The sequence below is a fragment of the Leuciscus leuciscus genome (assembly GCF_965113295.1).
Source record: "Leuciscus leuciscus genome assembly, chromosome: 7".
NCBI lineage: Eukaryota > Metazoa > Chordata > Actinopteri > Cypriniformes > Leuciscidae > Leuciscus > Leuciscus leuciscus.
The window spans coordinates 36,206,718-36,231,074 of NC_138731.1; the positions used below are offsets into that span (position 1 = coordinate 36,206,718).

At 38.8% G+C, this 24,357-nt stretch overlaps 1 protein-coding gene across 2 annotated transcripts in view; it reads right to left on the minus strand.

Annotated features, from left to right (window-relative positions):
* Positions 1-24,357, minus strand: part of erbb4b (erb-b2 receptor tyrosine kinase 4b) — a 310,282-nt gene that overhangs the window by 239,535 nt on the left and 46,390 nt on the right. The window lies entirely within an intron of this gene.

A 24,357-nucleotide genomic window follows, 5' to 3' on the forward strand; every position in this document is an offset into this window, starting at 1 on the left:
TGCGTCCTTTCTGAATAAACATATGAATTTCTTTAAAAACAAAAATGTTACTGACCCCAAACTTTGGAATGGTAGTGTATGTCACATTTATGATTCTTTTGCATAATTTTTCAAGCATGAACTCTTCAGTTCCCATTCACAGGAATTCCACGTAAAACAGCAGCCAGCATAATTATTCAGAATTTCCCCTTCTGTGTTCCACAAAAGAAAGAAAGTCACACAGGTTTGGAACAACATGCGGGTGAGTAAATGATGACAGAATTTTCATTTTCTTTTCCTCACTAAGAGAAGGGGTGATGACATCCCCCATCTCTCCTGCCCATGCAGTGGACCTTTCTGTGGAGTGTGCAAGAAATCGCCCCCTCACACGGCTCTCTGGGATCTTACCCGAGCTGCACGAGTCCTTTTCATCAGCTCAGTAATTGAAAAATTTAAGGGAAAAACAAGACTCTGATTTCCTTGGGATGAGCCTTTGATAAGGCCTTCGCTCTGAGAGCTTTGAAGGGAAGCCTCCTCTCATCTTCTGAATGCTTTACTCTCATTCAACCCCCAGAAAAGAGAGAGAGAAACATAAAGAATAGGAATGAAAAAAATGTAAAAGTCAAAAGCATCTCATTTTATCAATGGGGGCAGCAACTGATCTAGAGCAGAGAAATACTAAAATGTTGAATTTAATTCAAATCCCAAAGACATTGCAGGGGCTGTTTGGGGGAGTGAGTTGGAGCACGATAGGTTCAATGTGACCTCCATTAGTGGCACCAGAGTGTGAAATGACGCGCGCACACGTGTACAGGTCTCCTGTTTCTGCTCTGAGGCAGTAACAGTGAGTCAGTGGGGAGTCATACTCTGTAGCGGCCTAATGGAAAGTAATGAGGATTGACTCGCGGCACGCTGGGTTTCAAACCTAACCCTACCATGCCCCATCTGCCTGCCGCTAACCAGAGCGACAACTGATGGATGCAGGAAATCAGACATCTCTCCCATATCTGAAACCTCCCAGGGGGACATTCCTGAAGGGAAATGAGGAATGAGCTGTGGGAATTGTGTAGGCACTTTAGAGAATGGTTTTGATAAAATGCTGACGTCACCAGTGCCGCACGTTTTTATTATTATTTTCTTAGGTATGCTTTAGCCTGGCTAACGTCAGACCTCGTCTCATTGAGACGTGGTCTGGGAACCACATGTTCATTTTCTCGTATTTGAGGCGTGGTTTACGAATGCCCAGAGCCGTTTATTGGGCGCTACGAATGTCTATCAAATGCGCCTGCACGTACCTCATAGCCAATCGTTTCAATTATACCAGATGACGTATGTAGAGCGGCAGAAATCCGACGAGGAAGAAGACGAAATAAACTTGCGTTCTAAACTACTTAGAACACTATCTTAGGCTGCATCGAAAGGTAACTTCGCGTCTGATGCCATGTTGGATCCATAGATATAAACAAACTGCTTCGGTGTGTCGTATAGACGTCGTCATCGTCTTGCTGCTCCCTCCCTGTTCTGTGATTGGTTCCCTTTTTGAGGGGAAAATCTGGTCCATGGTATCCAGGCTGCCTAGCAGCGTGAATAAAATCGCGCTGCGCTCAAGGCAGCATGGGGAAACCCAGGCTAGGTATGCTTATCATTCATTTTATTGCATTTCATTTCATTTTAAAGAAATTCATAATTTTATTCAACAAGGATGCATTAAATTGTTCATTATAAATGTCACAAAAGATTTATATTACAAATAAATTATGTTCTTTTGAACTTTCTATTCATCAAAGAATCCTGAGGGGAAAAAAGTTTGAGCAGCACAACTGTTTTCAGCATTGATAACATTAAGAAATGTTTTTGAGCACCAAATCAGCATATTAAAATGGTTTCTTAAGGAGCATGTGACAATGAAGACTGGAGAGATGACTGCTAAAAATCATGCTTTTTATCATAGGAATATATATATATATATATATATAAAAATGTCCCACAATATTACTTTATTTTTGATTAAATGATACAGACTTGATGGGCATATGAGACATAAAAAAATTTTTTTAATCTAACCAGCCCCAAACTTTTGAACATTAGTGTATTTTCTCTTACACAATGCTGGTCAGAAACAGTTTTAACATGTTTGATTCTGTTCAGATACAGACCTCCTCTAAGTTTTTGAACTTATTCGTGAGTTTTCTCTCTGATGTATCAGACACTGCAACGATTTCATCATAATCAATTGAAGGGCGCATAAAATGATCAATGGTCCGGATTTTGCCTGCGGGCCTCTTGGTGGGGGTAATTAAGATACTCACAGATTTGCACAGAGAATGATGGCTATGTCCGAAACATAGACATCAGCCTCACAGCCCAGCAGATCAATTTATTCACAGAAGACAGAATTTTTATATGAAAGTACATCAGGAAACAGGTTGCAGACAGGGTTCTAAGGCACCATAATGTCATGTCTAATGGTCTAGAACAAATTCAAATGAGCTTTAGAGGTAACCAAGCAAATATTGAAGGACTGCAACGCTCGTTTCTTGCTAAAAATGAGATCTTAAGTCAAAAAATAAATAAATAAACTTTGCAAAATGAATGAATGAAACTTTGTGCAGAGAATTGTGGGATATCAGTGGAAGATGCTGCCATCAAAATCCAACAAGATCGACAGAATGTTAAGCAATCAAACCTCTATATACAGTTGTAATCTGAATTATTCAACCCCCATTGCAAATTGGGTTTATTGGCAAAATTGACAGACTTTCAGCAGTTTGCAATGAACAAATCAAATAGCTCAACACAACAAATGTTTCTAGTGGTTTCCCCAAATTCAACTTAAAATGCAACTTTTAATGACTGCAGTCTCAAAATTATTCAACCCCCTGAATACAATCCCTCCCAACAGCACAAATCTGCAAAACATGTGTTGTCACAAGCACACATGATACAACTAATCAAGGGCTTCATTAGTTGCACCCGGTGTGCTTGAGCTAGAACACATGACATGTCTGAACTGGCTAGGTTTGTTGAGTCCTACTGTCAGTGAGGAAGCTGAAATTTGGGCTTCACTGGATCTTACAACAGGACAGTGATCCCAAGCATACCTCAAATTCCACCAAGGCTTGGTTGCAGAAGAAGTCCTGGAGGATCCTACAGTGGCCATCACAGTCACTTGACTTGAACCTCATAGAAAATATCTAGTGGGATTTGATGAAGGTAGTTGCAGCACACAAACCCAAGAATATTACTGAACTGGAAGCCATTGCTCATGAAGAATGGGCTCAGACTTCTCAGAAATGCTGTCAGAAGCTGGTGTCTGGTTATACATCTTGTTTGCAGCAGGTCTTAACAGCAAAAGGACTAAGCTACTAAGCACAAAAGATGATTGCCATGATAGGGTTGAATCATTTTGAGACTGCAGAAGTCATTAAAAGTTGCATTTTCAGTTGAATTTGTTCATTGCAAACAGCTGAAAATCTGTACATTTTGCTAATAAACCTGATTTACAATGGGGGTTGAATAGTTTTGATTACAACTGTACTACCTACTGTGCTATAATACTAAATGTACTATACGTTTTTCAGCTTTCAGGCACAGCCCATGCCATGTATCAGTCAGTGTAGCAATTTCACTGAAGGACCATCTTGGTGTTTAAAGCCAGCTATTCTGAATAATATGGAGATACAATCACAAATCAAGTACGACTGAACACACATCACATTCAGAGATGATCCAACAGAAAATTCTTTCATCATTTACTCACTCTCATGTTGTTCCAAACCTGCATGACTTTTATTTGGAAGATCAATGGTGTCCAAAACAACATTTCATTTCACCAAACCCCCCATACATGTTTGGAACAGTGAGTGAATAAATGATGAAAGAATTTTCATTTTGGGGTGAATTATCACTTTAATATTCCAAATTATCAGTGCTATTATCATCTCTATCACATGCTTCACGTACATACCTGCTAACATTTTGAAAACATTTGTTTAAGTATTTCATGACTCTTCAAACACATCATATTTTGTTCGTAATTCTGTTTGTCGAGTACAACTTGAGAGAACTGGTTTGATCTCACTGGTTCAAGAACCAATTTCTAAGGGTCAAACCAGGATGGAATTTTCAGTTTTGAGTGAACTAACCCTCCAGGCACATTTTCAACACACTAACATACACAACGGGGTGACACAGCAGCTGCTAGCGGTTCAGAGAGTTGCACAGTGAGCGATGAAAACAATTAAGGGCTCTAATTACCACAGTACATCAGCTTTCAATATGCTGGCCATTGATTTGATAGAGTGCACATGACTTTGGATGAGCAGTAATCAAACAACTTCACACAGGAGGGAAAATATTAAAGAATGGCCTGCTGTTATATCTGGCACACACTCGGGGTACTTGAATCTTTCGTTCTCTCGTTTCCTCCATCTTTTAGTCTCCGTCTCACACAAAACTCCTACAAACAATCCAACAACATCTGCGGAGAGTGCATAATATCAATTAACACCAATTCCTCTGGGAAACCTGCCACTAGTGATTAGTAGTGATGAAAAATGAATTGTCACACTTGGTCAATATACATGTACAGTACGTCATCAGAAAAGAACAGGTATTTATCAAATTCAGATTCTCAAAGTATTTATTTTCACACTAACTTCCTGTTTACTACACCGAGACACATGATTTTACAGATTTCTCCCAGACTGAAACCAACTGACAGCACAATGCAGCTCCTATCAGATAGGTCGGTTGTTTAGAAATAAGAGATGGTTTTATATTACACAGATAAGCGGAGGAACAAGATAAAGTGATGGACCATGTCAGTTTGCTCTCTTATCACATTCTGCTTGGGGAAAGGAAGTGAGAGAGGGAGAGAGAAAGGTGATTGGGTAGTTTGCTGAGCCACAGATGCATTCCTCATCCTCGGAGAAGTCACCGTTCAGGACTAGTGAAGTGTGACACCAGAAATGCTGAAACGCCCATATGGCAGAGAACGAACTGAAGAATACATAAACATTCAAGAACACCTCAGGCGCAAACAGACACACCTGCAGTCTCCAAGAACATGACAGTGTATTATACAAGATGTAACTCCGTTCTTGCTAACTGCCTGTGTCGCTGAAATAACAACATAATGTTGGTCAAACAAAGGGTGCCATTCACTAACTAGGCATGTGTGTGTGTGTATTATAAACCTGTGAGCAAGCAATAAATTGGGACTTTTTAGACTTGAAATTAATTAGGGGTGGAAAAAATGCATAAAAAAACAAAATAGTATTTAATAATCTGTTATGATGACTGCAATAATATCCAGATGCTGTTTCAGATTACATGCACATTTTCACAATGGTAAGTTTGAAGAAACAAATACAGACCTTAAATGAAGAAAGTTCATGCTTCTGATTTCAGATTTCAGCATCATTATTCATAATTGCGTGCATCCATTTGACGAAAGTTAGTTTATTGTTCTTGTTTTCTTCGCCAACTGCAATTTATTCTGCATATTCAGGAATATTTGGAGATTTTAGTTTAAAAATGCTTTCCCATGCCTTGACTAAGGATGATTTATTTGTTATTTACATTTTATTTGGAAAATTCACATACATTTCTTATCCAAAATAATTTTTTTATATTCAACTATAGTGCAAATTTTCTCTCATATAGTCTGCTACATTCAGTGCTGGGTAGTAACTGATTACATATAATCTGGATTACGTAACAAGATTCAAAAAATCTTGTAATTGTAAACAGATTACAGTTACTTTTTTATGGATTACATGATTACATATTCACACAATGGCAGTAATTTATTGATTCTCCCTAATTCTTATTTTACTCAAATTTTCCTTTCTAAAAAATTATATTGTGTCATACCATTTAGCTTTGACTATATTCACAATAAAGAACGTCATGTAAATAAATCTGTGACGCTTCTAAATTTAGGGGCAAAAGTTACCCTGGTAATCCAGAGTTCTCGCGAGAGCACATGTTGAGTTTGCTCAGCGAGTTACTCTGGTGTCGAGTAATGATGCTCATTAAATATGGCCCTCAATCTGAGCTGCACCAATCACATCGGGTTATCTGATATAGGCGGGCCAGAGGCGAGCTAAACAGATGACGACAGCGCTGTGACGTCGAAGTCATTAGTAACCATTGCAAGATGGCTATGGATGAACACCAGTTGTTTGAAACGGCTTTGGCCGCTACAATGAACGAGTTAGACTTGGCTTTTTATATAAAACAGGAACAGAAGACGCCGCTCAAATCGTTCCTTTGCAAGAAGGAAGTTTTTGCTGTTTTGCCGACCGGATACGGTAAGAGTATAATCTACCAGTTTGCTCCGCTGGTAGCTAAGCGTATGGGGTTTATTGTTGTGATTGGTCGTAGTGTTATCCTATTGCGTGCAGTGAGATTTTCAAATGCATGCTTGGTGAGCTGGCCGATTTTCATTAGTCGACGCCAGACCGTTAATCTTTTAGAATTAGGTCTGGATTTCCAGGCTACCTCTCTGTTGCACCATGCATGAGATTAATAATTATGCAAGTCACTAAACACTGCTGATATACAGCTGTGAAACACTGTGTCAAATCCAGGTACTCAAAAAGTAGTACAAATAAATTACCTAAAATGAGCAATCTAGAAGACTATGCTACTAACTAACATTTTTGTCATGTAATTCATGTTATAAAACTTTTACAACAAAAATATTAAGCAACACAACTGTTTTCAACACCTATAATACTAAGAAATCTTTCTTGAACATCAAATTCAGCTTTGCAATCACAGGAACAAATTACATGATAAAATGTATTAAAATAGAAAACAGTTATTTAAAAAAAATTTTTTTAAATTTTTTTATCAAATATATGCAGTGTTGGAGAGCAAAACACTTTTTTCAAAAAGTTATTTTTTTTTAAATCACACTGCCTTCAAACTTTTCAACAGAAGTGTATGCTTTTACCACATTTTTGGAGATAATTATAATCCCCAAAATAATTTAAACAAGACAGAACTGAATCAAATCATTACAGTTTCACATTTCACAATCCAATGATAAAGCAAAGATTTGTAATCAAACTAAATCATCTTAGAACAAATAATTACAGCCCTACTTATAATAACCTGCCGACAGGAAGGATTTGATCCTGTGTAAATCCATGCATCCCGTATCATCCTCTCACCTGAAGCCCTGGATTTCCAGTCACCCATGAAAGTCCACAGTCATGGGTTGCACCACAGACAACAGCAGTAACAGATAGCATCAGCTCCCGCCGCACTACCACAGACATGAGAAATATACCACCAGCAGTCTATTTGGCGAACCTTGTGCCGAACAAAGATCTTATCTCAGCTGGTCGGGTTAAGTTTCTCATGGAAAATGAGCAAAACAGGGCATTGATGGAGAGGAGATAATGTGTAAAGGTGTTAGTTGTGGTCCGTTCTAGGTAAGAGTGCAGTACGTTATTTAAGATCTCAATCATTCCAGCTAGACAACACTGAGATTAAACAGAGAACAAATGGTGACTGCTATGGTGTAAGTGTCCAGCTCAAGAGTTTTCCCCTAAGCAAAAGATCCCAGTAATCCCACATGTGCCTCGAGTTACAGAAATGATCTAATCAATATCACAGACTGGGCACAGATTTGCAAAGATTCCAAAGTTTGCATTAAAAATAAATGTAAACATTACTCATAAAATACTTGGAAGACCAAATGATCTGAGCAATGGTATCCAAATTCATTTTATAGCTACCAGCTCTTACTGTATGTCAGAATTGTCTCCTTTTGAGTCAATTTTACTTCTCCTAATGAATTTTAGGAGAACTATCTGTGGCAAAAAAAAAAAAAAAAAAAAATTCTGAGATGTCAATACAATCTCGTATTACCACCATTCTGGTTTGCCTTTCTACTTCTCTCACACATGCTCTCTTTTTCTGTAACGCATATGTTTAACTAAGACAAGATGTAATTGTTGGACTGATTTTATCCATAAAATGAACTGTGTGGAAAAAAGCAGCTTGGCCATTGTTCTAAATATCATATTAAAGTCATACAGGTTTGAAGTGACATGAATGTGAGTACATGGCAACAGAAATTTCATTTTTGTGAACAAGCCATGCTCATTTTGAAGAGAAACACAAAAATCGATTTCTAGTATGTAGTATGTACCTGACCAAAATACATAATTACTTCTGAATTCCTCTATGAGAGAAATATTTTATCAAAAATATTTGAGCCGCTACTTCCTGCACATATTCCCTCCTTACAAATCCCCATATGACTGAACAGTTTGTTAAGGCCCCTGCAATGTTTCTTTGAATCTAACTTGAGAGAGCATGTTCATGAGGGTACCATCCCCGACGGCAGAAGGCCGATCCAAGTGTTCCAGCTTGATCGTATCACAAAAGAAGAAAAAAATACCAACACGAGAAGCCCGAGAATGAGCTCTACCTCTGAGGCGATTCAGAGCACGAAGCAGAAGCCTCAAAGCGCCTGATATGGCATATTCTTACATTACGAAAACAAGATAAAAACAATGTAAGGCCTTATAATAAAAAAGAAGAAAGCAAAGGCGAGGAGGGGTGAGGGAGCTTTGAAGTGTCTGTGTTTGCATACGACTGAGTTTCCTCACAGGGTGCATCCTAAAAATAAAGAGGGTACATCAGGGTTTTCAGGGCTGTGGAGATAAAGTAGGCCGTTGGTTCTCTTATTTGGGCCTGTTATTCCTCTGAGTGCCTTTGAGAAGGGACAGGCCCGGCTGCTCTGTAGCATGACTGTGCTGTGATTGAATTCCTGTGGGTCAAAGCCTCTGAAGAGACCACGAGAGAATACTGCAAACTTCACAGTATGAACTATACACTGTAGATCTGTGCAATGATGGTGCATTTATTGTTTCATTATATTAATGGAGGGGAATCGTAAGGAATTTAACCATTCCAGTTGCTGATTGATGGTACGATTAATCGTTCTTTTATACTAAACAAAAACATGACATATGAACAACCAGTCAGTAATTACATTGATCACATTGATCTAGCAAGCCTAAAATACATCACTCATGAGTCTGAGACTGATTTAGGAGTCTTTTCACCAATTATAAAAAAGAATCCGCTCATAAGATCTGTGTTTGCGAATCAGATTGCACAGGACAATGCAATAGAAAGACATATTGTCCAGTTAGGGTTTGTATTATAATTATATAATAATATTGTATTATAACCCCTATAGGGCTGCCAATCTATAAAAAAAAAAAAAATCAATTAAATGTAAACTTACTATGTTGCACCTATTTTTTCCCACCAATCACAAATAAAATTTAGACTGCAAGATCACATTTGAGCTAAAATATGAATTTGTTTGCAAAACATCAAACGTAGGTTCCAGTATTTTTTTAATAGAACCAATTCTGAATAAGAACTGTTTTTCAATACCCATCCCTCCTAATAAATAAAATAAGATTAATGATTTCTTCTCAAAATCTGCTTTTCCCAAAGAGTTTGAGTTCTTTTACAGCCAGCTTTCCATATGTTCATGAGTAAACATCTGTCTACACTGCAAAAGAACAACATGTATAAGACACAACCAAACAACCATTCCTATTCTAATCACCAACGCAGACACTGCAAGCACGCAACACCGCTTGTCAGACCGAGGGCCAAGATACGCTGGCACTCCCCGTCAGCAGCATTCAGCGCCGAAGGCTTGGCACGGACGAGAAGGCTGTTGAATCTCGGCAATGGCGCCCACTCCTGCCACCCAGCCCTCTGTTTATTTATACCCACCCCCAACCAGGTCTGGCACTTCAGACCTTCTCGTCCTCCCCCATGTGCCCTTCCCCTCAGCCTCCAACACACAAGCTATATTTAGCCATGACCACGTTTGGCAGGGCTGCCCGTGGAGGGAGACAGGTGGGGATGAATTCCCCAGCTGCACATTCCCACAGCTTGATGATGGGGGATGATGGGGACCAAGGCGGAACGAAGCACAACTGTCCCTTCTTAGCAGCTGGTGCGGCCCATTAGATGGGATTAGAGAATGCAAACAGGCCCCGTCGTCCCTCTCTCGAGGGGACCGGGCTTGGAGGAAAGACACCTTGACCTTGACCCAGACTGAGTCACATTTGTTCGTCTTTCGTCGCCCATAAAGCGCTGCCACGAGACTGCTACCATTTTCCTCTGGCAATCTAACACCCCTGCAAAAAGAATAGAACAGGACTCGACAATAAGGACTGTCCAATGGGCGGGGCCAGCATGAAGACGCTTGGGAGAATCATCACTGGCCAATTAGTCACAAAAGTTTATCATTTGCATGTGTTTTTAGGTCTTGCCAGTTTCAACATGCAAGCGATTTTAAACCATTGAAGCACAAGAAGACATGGAAGACAACTCAATTCTGTACTGGCTTTCTGTGCATTCACACCCAAAGAGCGCATACAGAGAGAGCGCAGTCTCAGACGGTGTGTGAATACCGAACTGAGTTCTCTTTTGCATATTCTTGCACTTGAATGTACAAATACACTAAAAATCATGTCAAAATACCCGTCTTGGGGAGCATCTTCGTGAATACATTTACATTTAGTCATTTAGCAGACGCTTTTATCCAAAGCGACTTACAAATTAGGACTAAATTAAGCGAGTCATCATGAAGAGGCAAAAAAATAACAACAACAACGCAAGAAGTGCTCAAGATACGAAGTTCAGGTATTATTCAGAGTAGCATAAGCCTGATAAGTGATGTTTCAAAGCGAAAGGAATACAGCCGGTTATGTATTAAGTGAACGTAAACCGTTAAGCAGATGTGTATTAGTATATTGGATCCATGCTTAGGGCTTAAGCTAATAACATTAAAGGGATAGTTCACTTTGAAATCAAATGTTGGTATGTTTTAGCTTACCTCAAGGGTATCCAAGATGTAGGTGTCTTTTTTCCGCAGTAGTTTCAATTTTGATATTTTTAGGTCAAACCGTTCTTGTCTGTCAGTCATATAATGCAGGTCGATGGTCACTGTCTCAAAGAGCATGCACAGAGTCCAAATTAAAACAATTCCCCATCGTCCAAATTAAACAATTCCCCATCGTAAGTACACATTGATGGCCCAAGACACGAAACGAGCGGTTTGTGTGAGAAAACGAACAGTATTTATATCGTTTTTACCTCTTGAACACAGCCACGTCCAAGTGATCTGAGAGCGCGGGCGGATATAGATATATACACTAGATGTCGCATTGGCTACGGTTTCGCAGTAGCCAATGCGACATCTAGTGTATATATCTATACCCGCCCGCGGGTTTAATTTGGACGATGGGGAATTGTTTTAATTTGGACTCTGTGCATGCTCTTTGAGACAGTGACCATCGACCTGCATTATATGACTGACAGACAAGAACGGTTTGACCTAAAAATATCAAACTTGAAACTACTGCGGAAAAAAAGACACCTACATCTTGGATGCCCTTGAGGTAAGCTAAAACATACCAAAATTAAATTTCAAAGTGAACTATCCCTTTAAGCAGTGTTATTTTACATTTGATTATTCAAATTCTTCACCTGAATACTACTGTATTGGCTTCATCACTGTCTTCATCACTTGTGGTGAGTGTTCTGGCGCAATATGGCTGCCGTCGCATCATCCAAGTGGATGCTGCACATTGGTGGTGGTTGAGGAGATTCCCCACTTCTATGTAAAGCGCTTTGAGGTCTCAGAAAAAGCGCTATATAAATGTAACAAATTATTATTATTACTGTTCTACCTACGTGAAAAACTTAAAGCACTGTTCATTTCATTTGTATCTTTATTCTATTGTATTTATTTGTGCTATTACTTGTAATTTGTTTTTATTTTATTACTGACAACCATTTTATTATTGACTTTTTAATAATGTTTGCCCTTTATATAGTCTTTTTGTGGTAATTAAATTTTAATCGAATATGGTGAAATTTCACTGATATATATTGGTGTTATACTCTTTTTTTTATTAGAATACAAGGTTAGTTAGTTAGTTAGTTAGTTAGTGGCAGGGCCAGTGAAAATTTCGGCAGAGCAAGTAAAAATTTGACCCAGTAAGAAAAAAAATCCTTAGCATTGAACACTGAAGAAATAAACCTTTCAAATTGAAAATGAAAGTCTATGTTACTATTCAAAGAGAAGGATAATTTGTCCAATGCAGTCCAAAGGAATCCCATTATCCACTAGGGATTGCATGTGGCAACAAAAGGCCTTGATAATAGAACTGGAGAAGAGATTAACTGGGGTTTGAGTTTTTAATGAGTTTTGCTCTTTTACTCTGGAGAATAAGCGACCAGATGTTAAGTTAACGTGATAGAAAAATGCCTTAGAAATGGACCCATCATTGCTAACTCTACTAATTAAATCAATAATCAAAATCATTAAAGTGCTTTAACAAAGGTGTCTCATTCATCGCTGCTTGTATGATATTTTATCTGCTTGAAAAGAACATGAATAATGCGTGTCCTCTGCCAATAACCATGGGTACCGTATGGGAGAAGAGCATCATCCATGTAAAAAGCCAAACTTGCCAAAGACGAACAGTGACAGCAATTGTTAAGATATACCTCATGGTCCAGAACAATCTGCTACATCCCGTTTGGCACTTCAAGACAAGTGACATTTAACATGAAACAAATAAAAGAACAGCGGTATAGGTGTCTGCCTCCTCCGTCATGAGAAATATGCTTTGCACGGCACTATAAAAATATCTGACACAATATACCCTCTAGTTCTCTCATTTTTCAAATGAGGCCGGCACAAAAGAGATTTTGATAGAAATACGAACAGAAGAACCTTGAGCAGTAAAAGGACTAGCACACTTATTTCAATCATTAAAACAGCTTCCTGTAGAGAAAGGCATTTTGTATTTTGTGGAAATAAATGGAAAACAAAATAACATCACCGTCTGATGTCACTACTTGTGGACAGGGCCATTTCATGGAACTCCACTAGTTGGAAATTTGGTTTCCAACTAGTGGCGTTCCACGAACTGGCCCTGTCCACAAGTAGTGACATCAAACGGTGATGCTATTTTGGGCAATTTAGCCCTCTCTTGGAAATGTTTAATAATGTTATTTTACCGTTTTCGTGCTAAAATATTTTCAGTTCATGAAATTTAGTTTACTGGGCAAATAGTGTAAAATCAGTTCTAGATGTTCTAATGTAACATTAAAAGGAGTCAATCAAATTTTCCTTGATCTTTTGAAATATACAAAGAGTTTGTTTGTACCATTAAAACATCCTGTAAGTTTTATAGCTTAAATGTCATTTAAAAAAAAAAAAAAAAAAACTTTGTGATGTTGTAGGATCTGTGATGTCACATGGGCAAAAACATTTGCATATGACTACCTCTATAGCAAGACATTGACGAATAGATTTACATCATCTCACCATAGGCCCACCGACTGGCATTCAGTCGTTTGTCTGTATCTGTAAATTACGATTTTATATGGATAATGTTTTCAAAAAACTAGCTCACATGCATTAGAGCATGGGCGTTGATGTTTGTTGATACAATTTGTTTAAGTCGTCATGAAACGGAAACTGCAATCGTCTTTTCTTCATTACTGTGACCATCTCGAACAAAACAAAATGTAGGTTGGGACTTGATTTTGTCAATTGGGAATTGATTGGACCGTTGGATCGCTGTCACTTGCTAATTGCTGCAATCTCATGTGAGTGACAGGTTGGTGGAGGGAAAATATTATTCATAGGCTAATGAATAAATTAAAAAACGATTATATTAGTTATTAGATTAGATGTTATTTACAATAGAATATTTACAAATTAACATTAATCTAGATTAATAAATGCTGTAAAAAAAAAAAGTATTAAATGCTGTATAAATTGTTAGTTCATGATACTGAATGCACTAACTAATAATAACACACTATAGAAGCTTAATTTAAAGTGTATTACCCACTTCCCTTCAGTTAACCTTTAGTTTAGTTAGTGGGTATCTGTGAATGCTCAAAGAGAGGTGTTTCAATTTCAACAAGCAGGTGTCCGATTCCCAGCAGTACGTGGATAATTAGTGGAGTTTTACACAGTAGTCTATGAAGGATCCACAGCATATACAGTATGACCACTGCTATAAACACAACCCTGAAGTGGGCGCAAGAAAACATTAACCCAGCAACCGTTTAGAACAAACAAATATTAAGCAAGATCAAGTAGATATATCACATTAATTTCCTGATGGCTCTGACATCATGACATAATTACAGGTATGTTATCTATGGTAGTATGTGGTGATAGCGTCAGAGAGTCAGAGATTCAGACGTCAGTTTTTAGAAACTTAGGCCTACATTTCTAGACATCTAACTTTACTCAGGGATCAAGAAACAAAACAAGTGCACATGCCTCTGCCGTGCAATGATCTTTTGTGACTCGTAACTCAATGCTTTTTAGGGCCATATCACCCACCTGTCTGAGTCTGAACATTTCTGCCTGTGGTTCTCCCATCTAGCACCTCTTCAGGAGCAAGCGCTGGCATTCGAAGTCAGTGACACAGCATCGCTCCACATATATTTGCTGCTTTGCTGTTGGAGTCCCATTTGTGCTCTTAGAGACCATGCTGTTTATTGTATCTCTCTCTTCGGCCTAAGTCAATATTTTGAGTTTACAATAGCTATATTCAGAACAAAATACTAGTTTACTACTCCACGTAATTCTGCACAGTACACACTACATACTGTACTACATACATACCTACTATGTGAAGCAATGCACTATGCTAAAGATGTTAAAAACAGGAGTTGTCACGTGACCATCACAATGCATGTTAAAGGAATACTCCACTTGAAAATAAAAATTCTGTCATCATATACTCACCCTCATGTTGTATCAAATCTGTATGAATTTCTTTCTTCTGCTGAACAGAAAGGAAGATATTTAGAAGAATGTGAGTAACCAGACAGTTTCTGGGTCCCATTGACTTCCATAGTAGGAAAAATATATACTATGGAAGTCAATGGTACCAGAAACTGTCTGGTTACTCACATTCTTCTAAATATATCCCTTTCTGTTCAGCAGAAGAAAGAAATTCATACAGATTTGAAACAACATGAGGGTGAGTATATGATGACAGAATTTTCATTTTAAAGTGGAGTATTCCTTTAAATTCAGAAATCATCTTTCTATACTCCTTTCAATACAGTGCCAAAAGCTGTTTAACACAAATTCCAATAAAATACATCTGACATCACACTATACAGTACAAAACACACTGAAAAACAATATCAAGTAGGATTTAGTTTGAAACATTTTTCGCTGTAAATTTCACAAATAATTACAAGGACACACAAGTAACACATTCAATTAAATGTGAAAGACTGAAATAGTATTTTCTTGTAAAATATACTCCAATAGTCATTGTTTTATTTATAACTTTGAAATTATAATTTTTTTGTTACTGTACAAATTTTCCAAAATGTGCACCAAGCTGTCCCATAAAACGCATGTTCAATGGAATTGAATGTATTACAAAAACATGTTCAGGAGCATCTAAACAAACTGAACAACAAGGTGTGGGTGGATAGTGCGGGGTTTAGACTCAACACACACTGAAGGATTTCTGTCAGCCACAATCCTGACATATTTCTTTGGCTGAGACTATGGAGTAAAACAAACGGACTGAGACAGCTGTGAAGGTGAGGAAAACAACAACAACAAACCCCCCCCACTAAATATCCCTGAGAAAGCTGCCCGTGTATGTGTGTGGGTCTAGCTCTGCTCCAAAACCTAATAAGTTCCAATTGAATTCATCGTAGGCGCAATACATCACGAAGAAGGCAATCGCAGAATGCATTACAATGAGCACAGAATGCATTGCAATGAATTAAATTGTTAAGGAAAAGGAAAGGAACAGGAAAAGAGAAAAAAAAGGATATTAAATTCAGCATGAAATAACAATCCACCATCTAATTTCTAAATGCATTTTGATCTTATTGTGAATGACTCTCATGCATGCACTTCTTTTTTCTTTTTCCTTTTTTTTAAGCTTATTTTCAAAACTCATAGACTTCTCTCTAATGATGTATGCTGGACTTCTCCGGTCGTTAAGTCCACTTAAAACCTGCCCCTCTCTTAAAATCAACCACTAGCTTTCATTCCGATCTCCCTCCAGCCAATCAACAACCAAATGATAGAATAAAGTCTCTTCCCTATATTTTAGATAATTGTTTTCATTTAAATGAACAATTACAATTCAAAAGAAAAGATCTGTTGCTATATTTCCGTTTCATTGTGGAGAATTCAAAATGTCATACAATGCAAGATAGATTACAGTTAGTATAAATACACAGATACAATTTATTCATTGCTAAAACCTAGCGATATAAATCGAAATAGAAATGATATTTAACCAAATAAGTGTGTGCTATGTATTTTATGCTTAGTAGTGCATTGCTGGCTTAGCAAGATGCTAATGCTAAATTATATTGGAATTAACTGAGGTAAGTTTCCATGTGGAGAGCGTTCCAAATTAGTCACTTATGAGGTTCAATTTCTCTTAAGATACTGCTTATCTTAACAGAAGAGGATAAGATAAGGGCTTAGCAGGCTGCAGCCTATATAGGAAGTAGGCAGCTCACTGTGTGTGTGTGTGTGTGTGTGTGTGTGTGTGTGTGTGTGTGTGTGTGTGTGTGTGTGTGTGTGTGTGTGTGTGTGCGTGTGTGCGTGTGTGTGTGTGTGTGTGTGTATACCGATGGAGGCCCTTTGCTGACAGAAACTAGCAGGTGACACATGGTAGATTGGCTTAATTCTGAAGGCCACTCTAAAAATACTGTATCTCAAGCCTTACACCAGACATAGTTCTACCACCATCACGCACACTAACCAACATCCACACACCAACAGGGTGCACATTCCTGCCAACTGGCTGGCGTAAGTTTAAAATGTTGAGTGTTTAGCAGCACTGAATTCCTCCCCATGTGTGCTGGGCTCCACCCTGAACCCGAGGGCCCTCGACATCTGTCTCCAGGGGATCCCGAGGCACAGGCTGTGGTGGCCGGTTGTCGGAACCCAAAGGAGACAGACTGGATCCTGGCTCTGTGTCGGGGAGAGCCCAACGACACCATCTGTCTCTCATCTGCTCTACTTCAGTGCGACGAGTCATGCCGCAGCACTCGAGGGGATTTACGAGAGCGTTTCCAAGCATGAGTGTGAACATACCGTATGTATGTTTGTACACACACACACACACACAGAGAGAGAGAGAAAACCCAGAATGATGCTTTCTCCGGTGACAGCAAAAGCCTACAGTGACTGAGGTATGTCCTGACAGGCAGCTGTGTAACACACCTGAGGTCTGCCGTGGGATTGTCAGCAGGCATCTGGAAGGCTTGACTGTGTGCATGCTGAAACGTTTCTCAGGCTCTGTGTTGTTGTGGTGTGGAACGGTTATTTTACTCCCCTCCTTCCTTTAGCCTTACTGTTTGCTCTGCGCTGGAGGCAGACAGCCAGAGTGATGTGGACTGTCTGAGGCATGCCTGTCAGGTTACAAAAAGCAATACGTCCACCTGTCACCTCCTCTAGTCAGACTCTCATCACCCTGCCATCATACTGCCACTGGCCCCCTGCACAGAAACCAGCTTCAAATTCCCTAACACAGCAACAGCAAATCACACATGTGTATGCACACGAACATGCTCAAACACATTAGACACATTAGACAGTAGACACATACACACATCCAAGCACATCAAATGAAAAGAGATGAAAAGCAGAGAAGGGGAAAGGTCAGTGAAGGAAACGAAATTAAAGGAAAAGGCAATGATAGAGGGAAGGGTAAATAGAATAAGAAAAGAAAAAAGAAAGAGGAAAATGGAATGGAAAGAGGAATAAGAAATGAAAAAAAAATGAAAAGGAACAGGAAGATGGAAAAAGAACAGGGAAAATTAACAAGGAAAAGAAAAAATAACAGAGAAATAAATCAAGGAAAGGTGATAACATCTAAATTTTTCAATTAGTCTGACGTATTATTTCTCATTGAGCCAATGTTAACAGACTATTGCAACAAGAATTGCACTTGGGCCAATTAAAAAATTTCGATGTGACCAGTCACTAGAAAATTTTGACTTGGAGAGGTTAGACATTTTTTACAGTGAAGGAAAAGGGAAGGATAGAGGGAAGGGTAAAGAGGACAAGAAAAGAAAAAAAAAGGAACAAGGAAAATAGAATGAAAAGAGGAACAAGAAATGGAACAGGAACAGGAAAATGAAAAAGAACAGAGAAAGAAAATAAGGAAAGGAAAGGAAAGGAAAGGAAAGGAAAGGAAAGGAAAGGAAAGGAAAGGAAAGGAAAGGAAAGGAAAGGAAAGGAAAGGAAAGGAAAGGAAAGGAAAAAATAGGAAGGGGTGAGGAAACAGTAAAATAACAAAGAAAACTAGGAAAAGAAAAAATAACAGAGAAAGAAAACAAGGAAAGGAAAGGAAAGGAAAGGAAAGGAAAGGAAAGGAAAGGAAAGGAAAGGAAAGGAAAGGAAAGGAAAGGAAAGGAAAGGAAAGGAAAGGAAAGGAAAGGAAAGGAAAGGAAAGGAAAGAAAAGGAAAGGAAAGGAAAGAGGACACAGTAAAAAAAGAAAGAAAAGGTAAGGAAAGATGGAAGGGTAAAAGGAACAGGAATGGTTTAAGGAACAGGAGATATGAAAATGAACGGGGAAAAATAAAAGAAAAATTGGAGATGGATAATAGGGAAAGATAGATGGGGAAAGGGAACAAAGAAAAAGGGAAAGGAAAGGGAAAATTAACAAGTAAATGAAAATCTTAGAAAAAAAAAAGTACAAAAGTACAAAATATGTACATTTCTTAATGGGAGTGTACACTAAAGGCAATCTAATAAAGCTGCAGGATCATTAACAACTTTTGGTTTTTTTCTTTTGGTTTGGACCGCAACCAAGTCTAAACAAACAGGTGGAGGAACTGTGGAAGTTTTGGCCTCAGCCTGTGCTCTGCTCACTGCAATCACAAAAGCACAGCGACGAATCTCATTCATCAAACTTGTTCTACTCTCAGACAGATGGAGTCTGTGGATACCTCCCAGAAACATCACTGTGAGCATCCATTCACAACATGCTTCATTTCGATGAGAGCTGGCATGAAGGCAGAAGATCAGAAGCAATATTGTGTTTAGAGAGAGATGGTGAAGAAATGTGCTAGATGTCCAGGACTTGTCATGCTTATCTGGACTGGACAGTTGCTGTATGTGGGCTGCTGTGTCTAAATTTAGGTTAGCGTTAACAGTTGTTGAATATCTGCACATAGATCTCCACTAAAAACTTAATTGGACAGACAGAAGGGCTTTTCACACAGCGCTTAACCCTGGGATATCATTGTTCTAAACCACACTTTTAAACGTTTCACATTTGTAGTGAAGATTGGAGTCAATTATTAACTTTATAGTGCAGTAATATCAAGTGTATCCATTCAGCCCGCAGGATGTGCAATGCTAGATCCTTTATGTTAACAGGTCGGGTGCTACAGTATGTTCGCCCAATCAGCAACACTGACTAGACTATTTAGGAATGTACGGTGTGAAATGTAATTTTACGAATCCCTAGGATTAATTGTTAACCCTAGGTAAATTATGAGCAGCGAGAAACGTGAAGCAAGATAACCCAATATTTCATTTAGAATGACCAGGGTTAAAAATTTCAAGTGTGAAAAGCCCTAAAGAGGGTTTTAGACGTGGGTGTGCTCTTGGAAACTCTTCAAGAACACGGTGAGCGTGTACCTATCAAAACTATTAACAGACTGAACTTCCCCTAAATTTCCTAGCAATGAGTGAGAGCTGAAATAGCCTCTCCTGAGATTCATGATTAAATGTTCTTTTAATAGAGTGTTCACTGTTGAGTCAGTGCTTCAGTCCTTTAAAGGGATTTAGTTTAATTACATCATATCTAAAACTAATGACTTTGATATGGTCTTTAGTCATACATGTCTCTAAAACACTGTTCAGCAAGACTCCACATGGGATGACAGCACAGATTAAACCAGGATGTGTTGCCTAGATTAAAAACATAAGTCTGCCCTCAAACTATACGGCATTATTTGATTCTTTGTTTCAGAAAACACACTTTCCACCTCTTTAAAGGGAGAGTTTTTTTTTCTACTAAACACCTCTATAAAAACCATCAAAACACGTTCCAGCCAAACACTTGACACGATAATTGAGGGCTATCAAATCCTGCTGGCAAATGTGATGGACGCTGATCTGGAAACAGCGCTATAGCAAGCAATATTTTGCCTCAAGTGTAGCATCCATGTGAATATAAGTGAATAAGAACAGGGAGAAAAGCGTCTTTCTGGCTGGTAAGTGGGTAAGAGGCTGATGCCAGCTCTTAATGGCATTCTCTAGTGCCCTCTGCTCCACTCTGATTGGCCCCAGGGATGTTGCTGGCATGCTATAGTAGAATGGCAGGGCTGGATAACCCGGTTATGAACAGCTATAAACAATATAGTAATGCTCAGTGTGCCTTCTTTGATGGCATGACACAGTTAAGTGAGCAAATAAAAACTTTTTTCTCCATCTCTTTATCAAAGATTTATACAGCTTATACAAAGTACTGAATATTAGATATATTTTTAAAAAGTACGAATTTTTATAATAAAAGCGATAATGTGCATATTTTAATATGTATAAAAAATTATAACAATGCTGCAGCTCAAAAAGATGATCAAAATCATATAAAATGTGTGTATGCTTTACATATCTTAAATAAATGTAAATGTTTAATTATACATCTGTATTTTTTTAGTAAACACTTATTTTTATATTGTATAACAATTTATAATATTATATATACAATCATAACAGTTTTGCTGCAACTCACATGGATCCACAAGAGTTGGACAAGCTAAAAAGATCTCTTTTTAGGAAGACAACCTGTTCTGGGATGATAATCAGCTCTTAGAAGTAACTCTCAAAAGTATGCATAATCAGCCCCCCCCAAAAAACTAAAAAGGCCCACTTGAAAATTGAGCACTGAGAAAAGTGTTTCATTAAAAAAAGAGATTGAAGGCCAAATTTAAGTACAGTACATTACATTCTCTGAACAGACCTTAAACAGAAGTGGAAGAGACAGAAGTCAAAATACTGTCCAACGGCACAGCCATTCTGAAAGTGTGAACGATACTCATGCAAAAAACATGATTTAAACAAGAGTGCACGCAGGAGATCAACGGCGCAACTCATAAATGAGCTCTCGTCTGCCTGAGCAGAGATGAAAGAGCGTAAAGGAGAGGTAGGTCATGCGTTTACCTCAGATCTCTGTTCTCTGGTTAAAGTTATTCTACAGAAAACTTACAGATGAATCCGCTCTCTGCATAACGAACACTGGTTATGATTTATGTGCTAAGACAGCGCCAAACAACTTCACGGGGAAAAAATCCTGTGCTACCTGCATCACTGCAGGCTTCAATGCCATTTAAAGTCTCGTCAAATTCTCATTCTTAGAGAGAGGGGGAGTAATCTGTAGGAAGCCGTGCTGGTTTCATTCATAAACTGTTTCATTATGGATAATGTCTCTTTCGCTCTCTCTCACACTCTCTCTCTCATTTCTTCTGACTGTTTACGACAGAAAACCATATATTTTCATGATAATCTACAGATAAATTGCTTCAGTGGTTTATTGTTATTGCCTCCCTGCTGTGGGAGAGGGCAGTTATCAGTTATAAAACGCACAGGGTAGTACTCAAGAGAGCTAGGCCAGGTATGAGGAACTGTATAGAGTGAAACAGTTAATCAAAACTGCTGAAGAAAACAGATCTAGATGTAAAAAGGGAGTTTAGCCCAAAGGACAGAAGCCTTTAAATGGATGAAAGTCACAGCTCTGAAAACCTAGAAATATTCTATCCATATTTGTCAATTTGACTCCAGTTTACATAAAATGCATTAGTCAGTAATGACTGGTGACAAACGTGTCACTGGGGAACATCGGTCAGCCAGCTCAGTGTCCTTGCAAACTTTTAAAACATCATCTGAGCTAAACCTCATATGTAAATTGTGATGTTGCAACCATAAACAAGACTCACATCATCTATATTCTGGATGAGGTGTTAGAAAAACAAATCCATCAACAAGCCATAAACTCCCCTTTTTTTCCATCTATCTCAGAGTGGATGCAGATTTCACAGGTAAAAATCTCATCGCTTTTAATTATTTATTTCCCCTAGTATTGACCAATGCTACACACTGGTTCTCAGTTCATTAAGAACCAGCAGCGTTTGAAATTGGTCAATATACTTAACAAACGACCTCTTCAGAAGAGTTGCTTGCCATCTCAGCAACTTCTGCAAGGCCGACTCCACAGTTGTGCGAATGTTATTTTTCCCTGACATGACATGATGGGAAGGGAAAACAGATAATAATGAGGCCTAAGGGAAAATACACAGAATGTATATCAGTACTATTTAGAAGCAAAAAAGGAAAATAACAAAACAAACAAAAAAATATTTTTAGTCAATGTTAAAGGGACTGTTGGCAGATCATTTCACATACACAAAAGTCTCACAATTAGAAATTTCCTTTTGAAGTTTGGGATTTCCTTTCAAATGTAGGGAGAGACATATTTGCACAGGTTTAGAGTTGCTCAATTATGGTAAATTCAGAATCACTGCTGTCACTTCTAAGTACTCAAGCCCATCCCCGCCCCTGACTCCTCACTAAAAATCATTGTGGTTCTATGGTGTACAGCGCCATAGTATATCATGCTGTCTTCAGTGTTCGAATGAAGTGTGACCATGCCACCATTAAATAAATAGATGACTGCAAGAGCCTTTGTCTTCCTCCTCTCACCGCTGGGTGGCTAATGAAAATGGCAGGCCCTCATGTTGGTGAATAGAATATTGACCGGGGCTGAAGATTTACACCTAGACTCCTGAACGCGGACATGACAAATATAGCGCGTAATTGAGTTTGGTCAGTGAGTCGTGTTTGAAAAGAAGAAGAGGAGAGAGAATAAATGAGTGTGTGTTGGTTTGAGCCCAAGTTCCTGCCACCAAATAGATGAAGAGGAAAAACAGAAGGTGTTTACCAGACATGAAAACAAGGAAAATGGCAGAAGAAACCGTGATATGCTGGGTGGATCCTCTCCATCTGTTAGCAGAGGAGCAGTTCACCTGATCTGGTGTGTGAAGCTCTTAGTGTGGGGTGAGCATGACGGCCACCATCGATCCGTGACAGCCAACATAAAATGCCACGTCCCTGTTGGTGGGCTGTAAGGTGACGGATGCTCAGCTGGTGACAGCCACCACCCTCTGAGACTACAGTGTCCAGGTGAAAGATCTACCAATGAAACCTAGAGACTACTGTAGGAGCCATTTATGTTTATTGTTGGCATAATATTTTATTATTATAATATTATTATTAATATTTCCCTTCAAAATCAACAATGCACCAATATATGCGTTTTGGATGTTGATGTTCTTAATTTACTTAACCTGTAATGTTGCGGTCTACCAGCTTCACCTTCTAAATTTTGCTTGCTATGGCCATCCTGCCCTTTTTCCCCTGCCACGCTCCAAAGAATAGCAGCATCCAAGATCATGCAAACCCAGTCTGTAGCAGCTCTGTGCCAGGAATATGATGTCATACATGGAGCAGAGTTTTAGTCCAAGCAGGATTCTTCCAGATGGACAGAGCTCTATCAGGGCCACATAGATCTGCACTCATTCTGCTGCCGAGACTTTCAGAGCCTTTGCCAGGTAGAATCCTCTGAAAGTATAAGGCGATATATTGTGCCTTGAAGCCTGAGCAAATTTGTCCTCCCACTTTTACACTCTCTTTTCCCCCTTTTCCCAATTCCTAGATTTATTTATTTATAGATTGAAATCTATCTATCTATCTATCTATCTATCTATCTATCTATCATGACAACTCTGAGTGTTTGGCATGGTAATGTCGATATGTTTGGTCTTGGCGGAATAGATCTGCTACACTGCTGCTGCTTTTATTGCTGCTACTGCAGGACTTGCTACTGCCAATATACACGACATGCTGCTGTAAGACATGCTGCTGCTGCTGCTGCTGCTGTACAATATAGCGTACATGAATTACCTGTGGCAGATCTATACAGCTGGAGCTGGGGAACGTGGAGGGTTTCTGAAAGCGCGCTGCACTGCTAAAGGCAAATGCTACCCAAGTATTTGAAGGTTAAGCAGTGAGCTCATTGGCTACTGATACGGCAGGAACCAATCAGCTGTGCCCTATAGATAACGAGCAGGTTGAGTTAAATGACCTATTAGCCTGCACCATCTAGAGTTTCACGACAGAACTTTGTGTGTATATATATATATATATATATATACACACATACATACATACATCCAAACAAACTGTTTCTAGTTAAAGGGGTGATATAATGCCCTTTTCA